Source organism: Peromyscus maniculatus, chromosome 22 (assembly GCF_049852395.1).
Source record: "Peromyscus maniculatus bairdii isolate BWxNUB_F1_BW_parent chromosome 22, HU_Pman_BW_mat_3.1, whole genome shotgun sequence".
NCBI lineage: Eukaryota > Metazoa > Chordata > Mammalia > Rodentia > Cricetidae > Peromyscus > Peromyscus maniculatus.
Window position 1 is genome coordinate 9727801 of NC_134873.1, and position 8988 is coordinate 9736788.

Sequence of the window (8988 nt, forward strand, 5' to 3'; positions counted from 1 at the left end):
TAGGGGTTATTGGTCTATTTAAATGGTTTGTCTGGTCTTGATTTAATTTTGGTATGTGGTATTTGGCCAGAAAATTGTCCATTTCTTCCTGGTTTTCCATTTTTGTGGAGTACAGGTTTTTGAAGTATGATCTGATGATTCTCTGGATTTCCTCATTGTCTGTTGTTATGTCTCCCTTTTCATTTCTGATTTTGTTAATTTGGGTGCTCTCTCTTTGCCTGTTGGTTAATTTGGCTAGGGGTTTGTCTATCTTGTTGATTTTTTCAAAGAACCAACTCTTTGTTTCATTGATTTTTTTTGTATTGTTCTCTTGTTTTCTATTTCGTTGATTTCAGCCCTCAATTTGATTATTTCCTGGTGTCTATTTCTCCTGGGTGAGTTTGTTTCTTTTTGTTCTAGAGCTTTCAGTTGTGCTGTTAATTCATTGGTATGGGATTGCTCCATCTTCTTTATGTGTGCATTTAGAGCTATGAATTTTCCTCTTAGCACTGCTTTCATAGTGTCCCATAAGTTTGGGTATGTTGTACTTTCATTTTCATTGAATTCTAGGAAATCTTTAATTTCTTTCTTTATTTCTTCCTTGACCCATTGATGTTTCAGGTGGGCATTATTCAGTTTCCATGAGTTTGTGGGTTTTCTATAATTTTTGTTGTTGTTGAGGTCTAACTTTAAGGCATGGTGGTCTGATAAGATACAGGAGGTTATTCCAATTTTTTTGTATCTGTTGAGATTTGTTTTGTGGCCAAGAATGTGGTCAACTTTTGAGAAAGTTCCATGGGGTGCTGAGAAGTAGGTATATTCTTTTGTGTTAGGATGGAATGTTCTGTAGATATCTATTAAGTCCATTTGAGTCATAACATCTGTTAGGTCCTTTATTTCTTTGTTAAGTTTCAGTCTGGTAGATCTGTCTTTTGGTGAAAATGGTGTGTTAAAATCTCCCACTACTAGCCGGGCGGTGGTGGCGCACGCCTTTAATCCCAGCACTCGGGAGGCAGAGCCAGGTGAATCTCTGTGAGTTCGAGGCCAGCCTGGGCTACCGAGTGAGTTCCAGTAGAGGCACAAAGCTACACAGAGAAACCCTGTCTCGAAAAACCAAAAAAAAAAAAAAAAAAAATCTCCCACTACTAATGTGTGGGGTTTGATGTGCGTTTTAAACTTTAGTAGTGTTTCTTTTATGAATGTGGGTGCTTTTGTATTTGGAGCATAAATGTTTAGAATCGAGACTTCATCTTGGTGGATTTTTCCCATGATAAATATGTAATGTCCATCCTGATCTCTTTTGATTGATTTTAGTTTGAAGTCTATTTTATTGGATATTAGGATAGCTACACCAGCTTGTTTCTTAGGTCCATTTGCTTGGAAAACCTTTTCCCAGTCCTTTACTCGGAGGTAGTGTCTGTCTTTGGAGTTAAGGTGTGTTTCTTGTATGCAGCAGATGGGTCCTGTTTTCTTATCCATTCTGTTAGCCTGTGTCTTTTTATAGGTGAGTTGAGACCATTGATATTGATGGACATTTATGACCAGTGATTGTTAATTCCTGTTATTTTTTGTGGTTGTGTTGTGTTGTCCTTCTTTGGTGTATGTTGGTGTGGGATTATCTATTGCTTGATTTTTCATGGATGTGTTTAGCTTCTTTGGGTTGGATTTTCCCTTCTAGTGCTTTCTGTAGGGCTGGGTTTGTGGACAGGTATTGATTAAATCTGGTTTTATCCTGGAATATTTTGTTTACTCCGCCTATGGTGATTGAGAGTTTTGCTGGATATAATAGTCTGGGTTGGCATCCGTGGTCTCTTAGTGTCTGCATAAGATTTGTCCATGATCTTCTAGCTTTCATAGTCTCTATTGAGAAATCTGGTGTTATTCTGATGGGTTTGCCTTTGTATGTTACTTGGTCTTTTTCCTTTGCCGGCTCTTAATATTTTTTCTTTGTTCTGTGTGTTTAGTGTTTTGATTATTATGTGGCGAGGGGACTTTTTTTTTTTTTTTTTTGAGCCAGCCTATTCGGTGTTCTATAAGCTTCTTGTATCTTCATAGGTATTTCTTTCTTTAGGTTAGGAAAGTTTTCTTCTATGATTTTGTTGAATATATTTTCTGTGCCTTTGAGTTGGTATTCTTCTCCTTCTTCTATCCCTATTATTCTTAGGTTTGGTCTTTTCATGGTGTCCCAAATTTCCTGGACGTTTTGTGTTAACGACTTTTTTGTCTTTAGTGTTTTCTTTGATTGACGAATCTATTTTCTCTATTGTGTCTTCAGTGTCAGAGATTCTCTGTTCCATCTCTTGCAATCAGTTGGTTATGCTTGTTTCTGTAGTTCCTGTTCATTTAGTCAGGATTTCTATTTCCAGCATTCCCTTAGCATGTGTTTTCTTTATTGTCTCAAATTCATTTTTCAGATCTTGGAATGTTTCTTTCATCTGTTTAATTGCTTTTTCTTGGCTTTCATTGATTTCTTCCCATTTTTTGTTCATTTTTTCTTCCATTTCTTTAAGGGAGTTTTTTATTTCCTCTTTAATGGAGTTTTTCATTTCCTCTTTAAGGGAATTTTTTATTTCCTCTTTAAGGGAATGTTTTATTTCTTCTTTAAGGGCCTCTATCATCTTCTTAAAGTCATTTTTAGGGTTGATTTATTCTGTTTCTTCTGTCTTGGTATGTTCAGGTCTTGCAGGTGTAGAATCACTAGGTTCTGATGTTGCCATATAGGTCTTTATGTTGTTGCCTGTATTTTTGCACTGGCGTCTACTCATCTCTTCCTCTGCTCAGTGCAGGTGGTATCTGTGCCTGAGAGTGCCTCTCTAGTTCTAATTTTTAGTCTTGGTTTAGTGGGAGTTCTTGGTTAAATTGGTGCTATTGGGCTGTTTCTTCAGGGGCAGATGACCTCAGTCGGTGAAGTATATACTTATGATTCTAGTGATCTGTTTTGGTGGCTGGGCAGCGCCTTCTTCTGTGTTCCCAGGTCACATTTTGTTCATTCGTCAACTCCTCAGCTGATCTTGTTTCTTCAAACTTCAAACTGTAGGGATGTGAATCCTCTCCTGGATGGATTTCAGCGTGGTAGTCTCACCAACACCTCCAAGTTGTTGGGTTTTACAGGATCAGCAGCTGGGCCCTGGGTTGTCCTCAGACGGAGTGTTCAGATTCGTTCTGGTTCCGTCCCATGGAGATAGCTTCTTCCCCGGGTGTTAGGGTTAGAGGCGTCCCTGTTGCAAGCTTTTGATTAAGAGTTTGTTTTCACTAGCTCTTCAGAGAGTAGCTCTGTTTCTGGTCTTTATTGTGACTGTGTTTCGGCCGTTACCTGCTATGCCTGCCTGCCTGCCTCCCTCCACTCTGGGCCTGCCTGCCTCTGCCGGGTCAGTCTACCTCTGCGGGCCGCTGCCAGGCCTGTATGTCCCTGCCGGCCACCACTGGGCCTGTATGTCTCTGCCAGCTGCCGCCGCAGGCCTACCTGCCTCTGCTTGTCGCTGCTGCAGGGCCCGTCTACCTCTGCGGGTCTCCACCGGGCCTGTATGTCTCTGTCGGCTGCCGCCGGGCCTGTATCGGAACTTTTTAAGTTTGCAAAGTGCTTTATATTGTGATGTTGATATTAATGCGTGATCTTGGTGATGAACAAGACAGGAAAGTTTGTGGCTTCACCGTGGTGTGTTTGTGTGTCAAGTTGACAAGAAGTCAATTGTGCTGGATAGTTTGATGTCGACTTGACACAAGCTACAGTCATCTGAGAGGAGGGCACGTCAGTTGAGGAAACGCCTCTAGAAGATGGGTCATAGGCAAGCCTGAAAGGCATTTCACTAATTAGTGGTTAAAGAAGGAGGCCCTGCCATTTGTGGGTGGTGCCGTCCCTGGGCTGTTGGTCCTGGGTTCCATGAGAAAGCAGGCTGAGCAGCCATGGAGAACAAGCCAGTCAGCAGCACCCTCCATGGCCTCTGTGTCAGCTCCTGCCTCTGGTTCCTACCCTGCTTTAGTCCCTGTTCTGACTTCCTTCTATGATGGACTGTGATCTGGAAGTGTAAGCCGAATTAACCCTTTCCTCCCCGGGTTGCTCTTGGTCATGGTGGTTCATTGAGGCATCAGAAACCCTAACTAAGACAAGGAGGAAGGGTTTATCTTGCTCACAGTTAGTGGGAAGAGCCTGTCATGGTGGGGAAGTCAAGACAGGAGCCTGAGGCAGCTGCTCATGACAGGCTCACAGTGAAGCAGCAGACGCAGCTGAACGCTGGTGTTCGGCTCACCTTCTCCTCTCTGGTCAGCCCAGGACCCCAGCCCAGGGGATGGCACAACTCTCTCAGGGCGGGTCCTCTCCCTCAGTTAACCCAATCTAGATAATCAGTGGCTGCGGTGAGTAGAAGATTGTGTCCATGGCAACTCTACCTCCTGCCAAATTGACAATCTAGATTAACCCACAGGACAAGTGCAGGATGAGGGTGCCAGGCAGGGTTCAGGGGAGAAGGGGAGGTGCAGGGGAGCCCACAGGGAACCAAGAACACGAGGCTCAGCTCTCACAAGCAAAGGGGCAGCAAGCTGTTGCTCAAGAGAGCAGTGAGACTAAAGTGAACTGAGAGTGGACCCACAAGTATGTGGGGGACGGGGGTGAGGAGCCGGGCTGCTAAAGGCAGGTGTGGGGGGACGAGGAGGACATGCTGCCCAGGACGGACCCTCTCAGCTTCAGGTCTTGGGTGGTTTTGCTTTTCCTGGGGGAGACTATTTCTACATCTTCCTGTAGATAATGGGGAGAAAGAAGGACAAAAGGAGAGGTCCCACCTGAGTCCAGCTCGGTGAACCAGTGAGTTTATCCGGTGACAGAAGCATGGGTGAGGGTTCCTTACGGAAACCAAAGTGACTCAAAGATGCGCATCACCAAAAGTCTCAACTGAGCATGGGCGATGACCAATGAAGGCTGGCACTCTTGGACTTTCCTGTACAACTTGTAGGCAGCTCCAGTATGGTGATATTTTATTTGTACTGAAATGTGATTTTTATTTGCATGTTAATAAATAAAGTTGCCTGGGGGTCAGAGCTAATAGCAAGCTATAGCAGAGCTAGGTAGATCTCTGTGTGTTCAAGGATACAGCCAGCATTGGAGACACATGCCTTTAATCTCAATACCATAGAAGACCTAGAAGTCTGTACAGACAGGCAGTGATGTGGCAGTCATGTGTTTGGGTTTACAACCAATGAGAAGGCAGAACAGAAAGACTATATAAAGGCAAACATACAGGAAGTAGGTCTCTTTCAGAGAGGTCTCTTGGCTGAAGAGGCTAGCTGCAGCAGGCGGTAAGGCTCGTAGCTCTGATCTCTTGGCTTTCTTTTTTGCATTGTTTCTGTGTTTCTTATTTAATAAGACGGTTGGTTACATCTACACTCCAGTGAAGAGTCTTTGCTTCCCCAGTGACTCACTTGGGATGTGTGTGTGTGTGTGTGTGTGTGTGTGTGTGTGTGTGTACATATTGCATATATGTGTCCTTGTATACATGTGTGTGGGGGACAGAGACTCACATTAGCTAGCTTCCTCAATGGCTCACTGTATTATTGTTTTTAATATTTATTTTTACTTATGTGTGTCCTTGTGAGTATATGTGTGTGTGTGGGTTGGGATCTGCACAAGTCAGAAGAGGACACTGACTCCCCTGAAGGTGGAGTTACAGCTAGGTGTAAGCTTCCAGACTTGGCCTCTGGGAACAAAATGTGGGTCCTTTGCAACAGCCTTATGAACTTTGAACCAATGAATCCTATCTCCATTCTCCTTACATCTTTCCATCATCCTCCTTATATCTCTTCATCCTCCTTAAGCCTCTCCATCCTCCTTACATCTCTCCATCCTCCCTCCTTACATCTCTCCATCCTCCTTACATCTCTCCATCCTCCTTACATCTCTCCATCCTCCTTACATCTCTCCATCCTCCTTACATCTCTCCAACCTCCTTACATCTCTCCACCCTCCTCACATCTCTCCATCCTTCTTACATCTCTCCATCCTTCTTACATCTCTCTAGCCTCTTTACATCTCTCCATCCTCCTCACATCTCTCTAGCCTCCTCCTTTTTTGACACAGTTATCTCTGTAATGCTTAATCTTGGTTGAGAACTCCAACTAATATAGTCTCTCACCAAACATACTAATTCTCTAGGCTGGCTGGCCAGTAAGATCCTTGGATAATCCTAAGGCTCTACTAAGCCTGTGGGATGGCAGACCAATGCCTCCCTGCCCAGTCTGACTGTGGGTTCTGGGGATCGAACTCTGGCCTTCATGCACGCCCAGCAAGCGCTTTACAAACTGCACCCTCTCCCCAGCCTCACCCCTGGTAATTTAAAATGTTCTACAATTATCTATTTATTTATTTCTCAGTGTGTTTTAGTTACTTTTTGTTGCTATGGTAAAATACAGAAAGACCGACACATTTTCTTTCCTTTGTAGATGTTAGCTTTGAGACTTCATATACATGTTTCATTTGAAACACTCATGGAGGTCAGGAAATTACTGAGGGGCCACAGGCAGTGAGGGGCTTTCCAGGAACCAAGGAATGGGGATGTGGAAACCATGGTACAGAGACTTAAAGGAGGTTAGTGGAATAGGGAGAGGTAGATTGGGGTGGGGATGGGAGGTCATGGTAACAGAGGAAAATATGGGAGGGATACATAACATTAAAGATAATTGAAACAGTGATGTGGAAACCTGTGTACCACTGTCCATGCTTCATGTGCATATGTATGTGTGTGTGCATGTTACCCTATATTGAATTGGGTGACATTGGTCCTCTTAGATACCATTGACTAATAAATAAAAAGTTCAATACCAGGAATGGCTTACTTCTTTGGGGGTTGCTGGCTAGTGAGGCCCCATAGACCCCCAAACATTAAACGCTAGTGTCAATGCTCTCGGTTAACCCCAGGACTTTATGGTCAGACCCTGTTGTTGAAGACACCACATACCAGAATCACAGAACGTGCAGAAGAAGTCAAGGTGATGTGTCCTGGAAGCTTCATTCCTTTTGGCTAGCTTTCACAATGCTGGAAGGTTCTATACACTCCACCAGAGGAGAGTAACCTCCAGGCTTTCCCAGCTGTGAACCCTGAGAGCTACCGTAACAGCTGCCTGGCAGGACATGCCCACTGAGCAACAGTGGTACAAACACCACAGTGTAACCAACCCATCTTCTGACTGGACTGAAGCCCAACTCCACGAGCTGAAGACTATACCTAGCATGATTACCAGGCCACGAATCTGTGGCTAGACATGTCACGGGACCGAGGGGAGAACCTACTACTGTTATTCTGCTACACGGACACAGTGTTGAGCTGACCCCTGATGACTCATTATTATACCCTCAGATCAACACAGCTCTCAAGCGCCATCTGAGAAGTTTCTATTTCGTTAGTTGGTGATTAACACTGAGAGCACACTGGCCAAGGTGCAGAGAATAAGAGACTGAAGATTCTCATCCCTAAGTGGAACATATATTCTGCACCCCTTCTTTCCAAAGCTCAGGGATCGCTGCAGAAGAGGGAGAAGAAGGACTGTAAGAGCCAGAAGTGGCAGATAACTACAAGGAGACTGTGTTCTAGTCAGGGTTCATATTGCTGCAATGAGACCATGACCAAAGCAAGTTGGGGAGGAAAGGGTTTATTTGGCTTATACTTCCACATCACAGATCACAGATCACAGTTCATCATCAAAGAGAGTCCGGACAGGAAGGTAACATGGCAGGAATCTTGAGATTTACGTTTCCTGAACCCTGTCAGTGAGGTGGACCTCACCCCTCCCTCCACAAGGACCTGTCTACTTGTGGAGGAAACAGAATCACAAACCATGTGAGCCACTGCAGCCCATGAAGTGGGAACAGATAGATGGATCTGAGTTCCAGGTGAGTGTGGGGTGTGTCTGAGTTCCTGGGGAGTCAGCAGGTGTGTGTGGGTGTGTCTGAGTTCCAGGTGAGTCAGCAGGTGTGTGTGTCTGTGTCTGAGCTCCAGGTGAGTCAGCAGGTGTGTGTGTGTGTGTGTGTGTGTGTGTGTGTGTGTGTGTGTGTGTCTGAGTTCCTGGGGAGTCAGCAGGTGTGTGTGGGTGTGTCTGAGTTCCAGGTGAGTCAGCAGGTGTGTGTGTGTGTGTGTGTGTGTGTGTGTGAGCTCCAGGTGAGTCAGCAGGTGTGTGTGGGTGTGTGTGAGCTCCAGGTGAGTCAGCAGGTGTGTGTATGGGTGTGTCTGAGCTCCAGGTGAGTCAGGTGAGTGTGGGGGGTGTCTGAGTTCCAAGTGAGTCAGCAGGTGTGTGTGTGTGTGTGTGTGAGCTCCAGGTGAGTCAGCAGGTGTGTGTGGGTGTGTGTGAGCTCCAGGTGAGTCAGCAGGTGTGTGTGGGTGGGTGTCTGAGCTCCAGGTGAGTCAGCATGTGTGTGTCTGTGTCTGAGTTCCCGGTGAGTCAGCAGGTGTGTTGGGGTGTGTGTAAGCTCCAGGTGAGTCAGCAGGTGTGTGTGGGTGGGTGTGAGTTCCCGGTGAGTCTGCAGGTGTGGGGGGGGTGTGTGAGCTCCAGGTGAGTCAGCAGGTGTGTGTGGGTGTGTGTGAGCTCCAGGTGAGTCAGCAGGTGTGTGTGGGTGTGTGTCTGAGTTCCAGGTGAGTCAGCAGGTGTGTGTGTGTGTCTGAGCTCCAGGTGAGTCAGCAGGTGTGTCTGTCTCTGTGCTGGGCGCACACAATCCCAGCACAGAGACAGAGACACAGCCTAGCTGATCAGGGAGCCCCAGGCAAACAAGGTGCGCACAGCCGAGAGAAGTTGCAGCGGTTAAGAACTCTTGCAGGCAGAGCTCTGTGAGTTTGAGGCCAGCCTGGTCTATGTAGTGAGTTCCAGGATAGCCAGGGCTACATAAAAAAACTCTGTCTTGAAAAACAAACAAACAAACAAAAGAAAGAAAGAAAGGGAAAAAAAAACAAAAAAAGGAAAAAAAGGAAAGAATTTTGGTGTCCACATGTATGCGCACACATGCACCTTACACAGAAACATGATTACACAGGC